Source organism: Lichenostomus cassidix, chromosome 2 (assembly GCF_008360975.1).
Source record: "Lichenostomus cassidix isolate B80296 chromosome 2, HeHo_3.0, whole genome shotgun sequence".
NCBI lineage: Eukaryota > Metazoa > Chordata > Aves > Passeriformes > Meliphagidae > Lichenostomus > Lichenostomus cassidix.
In genome coordinates this window covers 137,279,031-137,286,238 of record NC_139482.1, presented here as the reverse complement: position 1 = coordinate 137,286,238, position 7,208 = coordinate 137,279,031, and the positions used below count along the sequence as shown (strand labels likewise).

Below are 7,208 nucleotides of genomic sequence, written 5' to 3'. Positions count from 1 at the left end.
TTGTATTTTGCTACAGCACACAAGGCATTTATTTAAACAGTAACTCCAACAAACCTGCCAAGGTCAGCGCCTTGGGTTTGTGTCTGTGGGCGAGCAGGGGTGATAACAGTGGGACTTGTGTGCGTGCTGCTGGCTGCTCTCACCCTTGCCTCACTGGCAGGGTAGTGAATCAGCACTTTGCTACATGAATGTACTGTTCAGCAAGTTAAATTCTCAGCTCTCTCTGTACATCTGTTGACTGGATACAAGTATATGTTCTAGTGCCCTTTCATATGTTCTTGGCACAGACTCATTTTGTTGGCATGAGCATTAGGCTGAGTTTGTTGGCATTTTAGGAAGTAAATCTGATTTAAAATGCGAACAGAAGAACAAATAAAATGAAGCAAACAAACAAACACACCAGGAGACTGTTCCCACAGCAGAAGCTGTGCATGGCTCAGAGTTTACAAACACAGGCTTAGTTGTCCTGCCCTCTGTCTCCCAGATTTACTCATCCCATCAGGGAGTGTATATGGAGTTTCAAGTGAGCACCATTTCATTGCTCAGATGGCAGATGCTTTCTGTCCAGAGGACTTCTGTCTGATGAGGAGCTGGAGGATGTCCCTTCTGCACTTCCCCCAGCAGGTCCAAAGACTTAAACAGCCCAGAAAAAGACATTAGTCAGAAAGACCTTTCCAAAGTCCAAGGCAAATGTATTTTCTCAAGGTTATCCACTAAGCTAAGTGTCTTATGTACCTTTATTTTAAAGAATCATTGAATATATGGAAGTACAAAATTATGGATGCACTTAAAAGCAAACAACAGCCCACTTCAAAATCTTTCAGAATAAGTTTCTTATCTATTAGTGAATTTTCCTATGAAGGAAAACTTTTGACATTCTTTTTAAGATGTTTGCCTTGATGATGTGGATTTAGCAGGACTGCTTGTCCCATACTTTATCATCAGAATGATGGTATACTGAAATGACTAATACAGCTAACACAGGATTTCATGAAATTACATGTCAGACAGGTACTATTAAACATATGAGAGATGCTCTAGGGTGCTGCTCTATTGCAACCCAGTAATGACAGTAGCTCGAGTGCAACCATAGATGGGATCTTGAGTAACAGCACCTAGAGGAGAACAAAGTTTTTTTACGTTAAAAAAACTCAACAAACAAGTCCTACTACACAAAAGGACAATAGGTCATGTTCAAATGTCAGAATATATATTAGGTGAGAGAAAAACCTACAGTATGTAGGCCATGATTTTCTGAAATAACAGTCTTTTATGTCATAATTAAGCCCATTGGTCAACTTAACAAAGGTCAGATAATCAAACTTGAAACTCTTACCTGTATTCACACATTTACTGTTTATTTTCTGTCTAGATGCTTAACTGGTCATACAAGGTTGGGCTTTACGGGAAAGAGATTTTGTGAGAGATTTTTATATAAAAAAGAATAGTAAATGTCCAAAGAACTTGTAATTAGAAGTTTTATCATTTGTCACCATTCCTGTCCTTCTAAGGTTTAAATTTTTTTTTAGTCTTTATTGTGGTAAAGGAAGTATAGCAACAGTATTCATAGAAGAGTAGAGAAAAACTGCCTGTGAGAAAAGTTAGAATACCCAAAATACAATTTTTGGAACTTGATTGGGGCCTCTGATTTTTTTCCCTATTGACTTCAATTAATTTTAAGTTCTTTTTCTTGTGTTATTAAAATCAGAACACGCATAGAATAGTTTGCTGTCTGCTCTAGCTCAGAAAAATATGAAAGCACAGCCTGTACTGAATGATAGAGTTGTGCTTTAATGTCCAGCCATGTGGTTTCTCCATGGAAAACTAATGAGTTAAAGATGAAATTCCTCTTCTAGTTTGCATATATCTTCTTGCAAGGATTCTGCTGAGCAGAAGTATAATTGGAGACTCTATACAATTGAGTCTTGTACTTTTTAATCCTAACATCACAGGCTATGAAACATCTTTCTTCCCACAAAACCACGATGTTTTCAGTCCTAGACATGATCAGTTATGGACATTTTTAAAATGAAGTAAACATTCTCAAAAATATCGCTACCATTCCCCTGCACTGTATTTAATACCATCTGGAAATAGAACATGGTAAAAAGCAGAGAAACAAAGATACAAAACTAATGTCTCAAGGCTGAAAGAATTGTCCTGAGTTTCTGTACTAGGGGCTTATTCAGCTCTTATTGAATCAAAAGTAAAATTGAAGCAGAAAATAGAGGGGAAGTTTCCATTCATGCTTCCCATGCTGTTTTCAGTTATTAAACTTTGTTCTGAGTTAACAGGAGTGCATTCACAACAGTTTCCCACATAAACTGTGTCTGAAATTGTGTAAACCATATTCAGAGGTGTACTGAAGATGTACAGACACATTTCACTCATACTATAGTATGTGAATGTGGATTTTAAATGCATTATGTGACATAAGGGCTTTAGATACCTGTGGTGATCCAAAAAAGGCTTGAAAACTGAAGCTATATTCCTATTTTGCCCTATTCATTGCAGTTTAACCAAGAGAACAGGGAAAAGTCTCATTCTTGAAATACTTCTATACAGAAAGTATACAAATGTATATCTGGATCTTTTGAACTAAATTTAAAATCAGTAGAAAATGTTTTGTTGTTATTGCTTATATGCGTGTAGTACAGCCAGAGTCTTTGGGTTAAGGCCAGAAATCTTCAGGGAGTGGACATTCTGAGTGCAATTGTACAGCACTTAGCACTATGACTCTTGATTTCTGACATGAACTCCAGGCTGCTCCTGCAATACAAATAATGATGGTTTCCCACTGAGGCTGGAAGCCTTGGTCACATGCAGATGCCATGGAAGAGGTAATTCTTGCTGAAAGAAGCACTTGCACAATCACAATGAAACAAGTTAGGAAAAGGGAGAGAATTTTGAATCATCAAACTGTTTGAAGTGAAGAATAAAAAAAATTAAGCTGGTATTTTTGCCTTCCCTTTTGACTAACTGAGCAAAGTCTATAAGTGATGTTCTCCTGTAGAAAAGCAATTGGCAATACACAGCCAGTCACTTCTGTTCCTGTAAGCAGCAGTTAATGGCAGTTTACACTTCAAGGGTTTTTTTTCTGAGGTTACAAAGACAAGGATGCCACCTTGATAAGCTGTGACACACAGCTATTTTCCATTAGGCTGATCCTTTCAGCTTTTGCATGCAGACAGATTTCACAAGTTATGTTATCCTTCCACCCCTCTAGCTCATGTAAATCCAAAATCTGTCCCAAAGATTAGGAAGGCTTGCTTGTTTTGAACTTTTAAATTAATTTAAACCCTATTGTCATATTGTATAACTCCTGGTGAAGACCTTCTTTATCCAACAAAAAGGCCTTTTGTTCCTTGTGTATATTTTTTTGGAATGCAGATTTCATCCCCAGGAATAGCCCTGTTATGATAATGATAATATATTTATCCACATCTAATAATATTTGTCAAATATTTTAATATAGAAAACCCCTCTGTGTTTAGAGAACAACTTTTGGCATCAGTTGAATTATATCAAGGAATCTCAAGATGCCAGCAGCAGCAGCAATAGTGAAATCTCAGAAACAATTGGAATAGGGTAATATAAAAACACATTTTGTGTTTAAAATGAAGAGAAAGTGAGAGTGTAGAGAAGAGAGACTTTAGCTGAGGGGAGCCATGTTGTAGGCTAAAGGGAAGGTAACTGAGAAGCAGGGTATTCAGGGTTAAGATGCTTAAAAGGAACACGAAAAACTGGCTTATTGATGTGTCATAACATTCCTGTGTGACCTTAGCAATCCACAGGCCCAGTTTTCTAAAGAATGTGAGGCAGATAACTCCTTGTTTTCATATATAATTAGTTATAAAACTAATATAGTGTGTGTAGCTACTACCATATGATTAATTATCTTAATTCATGAATGCTTTTCAAGTATGAGTTTCAAGTGTTAGCATTAAATACCCCTTAATTTTAAGACCCAATCCTGCAAATATTTATTAGTGCTTGCTGTCATGAGTAAGACATTGCTCAAAAGAAAACACTAGCTCCAATGGAATTACTTGTGGCATTGAGTGCTATCATTGAAGAGAATGTTTCCAGAGTTTTTGTTTTAGCTACACACATATATCGGTCATTAGACACGTATTTCTATATTTATATATACATATACATGTTTTCATAAAATGAATTTTAAAAACCATTTTTTTCTATGTATTTCTTGCTGTCTTTTTTAAGTCGTGGGTTTTTTTCTGCTAATGCATCCTAATTATCACTTTCTTCAAGGTACAACTAGCAAATGAAAATGCCATGTGTTTTCTTATCACGAGTTGAGCTGGTGAAGAACTGTAAGTAGCTCAAGTCTCATTCTTTTGGGACCAGATGAGTATGAATACAGCAGTTCATTGCTTTTGCTTTTTCTTCTTTTTTTTCCCCTCTTTTTTCTTCTTTTTTTTTTTTTTTCAGTCTGCATTTTTAAATTCTGCAATGCTGTTTTCCAAAGCTGAAATGCAACCCTGAGGCCAGTTCAGACACGGTGTGATGCAGGCCAGTTGAATTGACTGGTGGTTCTACTGCGGATGAGTTAAAGAAGGAATCACCCGAAGCAATGGTAGCTCTCAGAAGGGGGCCTGCCCTTCAACAGCTTAAAGCCTTTGAAGAGAGATTTCCTTTGAGCAATGTGAAGTCTTTGTGGTGATGGGAAACATACATTTGTAATTACAGAAGAACACAGTGTACAGTAGGAATAGTATAAAAGCATGCGATTTACAGTGTCTAAGGAGAAGCTTTGATGTAGAGGGCCCCACTGACCTAGTTTGCTGCTGAAAGCCCTAAAAACATAAGTCTGATTGACTACAGTTATAGGGATGCAGGCTGTGAACAACATCCTTCTGCCTCTGCACTGCCACTCCACACTTGATGAATAATCTTTTTCAATGCTAACTGTATGGAAATACTATCTGAATACAAAATAACTGTGTTTAAAAACATTAGTAAAGTTTGCTGTGCTCCTCTGGGGAAAATTTGCTAAAAAAGAGCCATTGGGAATCAGCATGGAGGCTGGGGAAAAGATTTATCTGGGAAGATTATGTATGGAAAAAAATGTTGAAAACTTCATGCCAGGGCAGCCACCCTTTGGGAGGGTGTGGGGGGAGAATAAAAAAGGATGCTAATCTCTGTTAACAAGGGACAGAATGTAAAACTCAAAAAGTGATACTGATTCTAGATGGTTATAGTATCAGGATCTGTAAGAAAGGCTGTAAGCAGCCAGCAAGCCATAAGAAGAGTGTACATTTACCTTTGGGGTATGCACTGCTGTGAACAAATCTGAGATGAGATCCAAGACTAGATATTCCCCTCCACAGGAAGAATGGGAACAGTGAAAGAGAATTGAAGGAAACAGGCTGCCATGATCTCAAACATCCCTGAAACCAGCTGTGTGATGTGGACACTGCCAGAGCTTCAGCAGTATCCACCAACTGTCCACCAAGAGAAGAGTTGCAATTCATGGCTCACCTGACATAGGTGGCAAAAACCCTGGGAAATCACACAGCTGAGAGAGTCAGAAGTGTTTCACAGTAGTTCCTGTACTACCTTAAAAGTGAAAAATAAAGTATTCTTTATTCCATGGATTCAGGCTGAGATTTGCAGCAAATCCACCTCAGATTTGTGTACTAATAGATTTGGAAGGCTACATTCAGACCATTTCATGATTGCTCTGAATTTGGATGCTGAGTTGAGCTGAGGTGGGTATCTGGGGGTTTGGTTAGTGACCACATCTAAATAACATTGTGCTGAGGTAGCACTGTCTGCCTTATAATCACTTTGCCTGTGGGAAAGGGCCAATCTGAGGGAGGTCACTGAAATTATAATGGAAAACTTAATTACATAAAAATAATATGGGTGTGTTGGGTGCTTTGATGGACAAGGATGAGGTAGGAAAAGAAGAATATAAAGCAAGAGCTATTTATAAATCTTACCTAATGGGAGTAATAGACAACAAAGGATAAATCAGTGACTATTAAGCAGTGTTTGTGCCAGCACAACCACAAACTAAAAAGTTCAACCTTAGACCTAGTAAACATAAGGTACTGAGTGAGGTATGGGAGAGACTCTGGGGATCTTGCTGCCTGTAATTCAGCTGTTAGCTAAGACTCCTATAGTCACCTCCGACTCACCAGTCACTGACCTGATCCAAGAGCAGAACAAGCCTCAGGCTTTTCTTGGTTTGCAGACAACAGAGCCCCAGCCACCCTCCGAGGCTTCACTGCAGGACCTTTGATGCCTGTGCATTATGCCTGCTCTGCCACTATAAATATGTCATCAGCAATAAATTAGAATAAAATAAAATATATAGTGAAATCAACTTTTCCATGATCAGGTGATTTTTATTTCAAATTTGGCAGGCCCTTACCTTTTGGCTTAACATGATTCAAATTTGGATCTGTTTCAGGGAGAGAAGTTACTCCTCAGATATCACTTCCAACCCATGACAATTATCCGGTTGATTTGCCCATGCTCTTTCCAACTCTCCTTCACAGATATGTCCCTGCCTCAGTTTACTTTCAATTAAATCTGAATGAGCCCTTCATCTACTGTCAACATCATCCCGGTCACCATTCCCACAAAACATTTGCCATACATTCCTGGTTAACATTGAAATGTTAGTGGTTGTTATCTTGCTTTCCTAGGTTAGACAACATCCTTAACCCTTTCATTTTTAGGAAACAATACAATCCAAAGGTGTAGAAACTAAACTACTTTTGGCAAACAGAAACTACATTTTCCCACCAGACTTATTGTTCTCCTTTAGAAGATTGGGTTGGGCAAGATCAGCTTGGAGTACACGGAAGGCTGGGCCACTGTATAAGCAAAGAGTGATATTGGAAGTCACCCACATTAAGTGAAATTTCATGTTGTGGTTCTTACTTTCAACCACACAGGACTGCTCCTTTCAAAAGCAATTAGCAGAGCTAAGGGTTGCAGTCCTAGTGAGCTTTTGACAGAATTGTCCCTGGATCCTTTAAGCTTCTTCCTCCCCTTTATGAAGTCCCATCCCAGCTAGCATGCTGCTAAGAACATCTGCGTTTCTTGAGAATAGCCACCATATCTGTCAGTGGTATTGGACCGGAGCAATATGGTCAAAATTACAGACAGAGACAAGACATCCTCTAACTTGATCTCACAAACAGGTCTCTGGCTTTACTGAACTTGTGGGCCAT

The 7,208-nt window shown here is 38.4% G+C and overlaps 1 long non-coding RNA gene across 1 annotated transcript; it reads right to left on the bottom strand.

Annotated features, from left to right (window-relative positions):
- Positions 1-810: 810 nt before the first annotated feature.
- On the bottom strand, positions 811-6,964 carry LOC146442354 (uncharacterized). Its single transcript, XR_014849587.1, has 3 exons — positions 6,778-6,964; positions 5,503-5,580; positions 811-1,115 (listed from the first exon to the last, which is right to left on the bottom strand). It is a non-coding gene; the product is annotated as an uncharacterized LOC146442354 (long non-coding RNA).
- Positions 6,965-7,208: the final 244 nt, after the last annotated feature.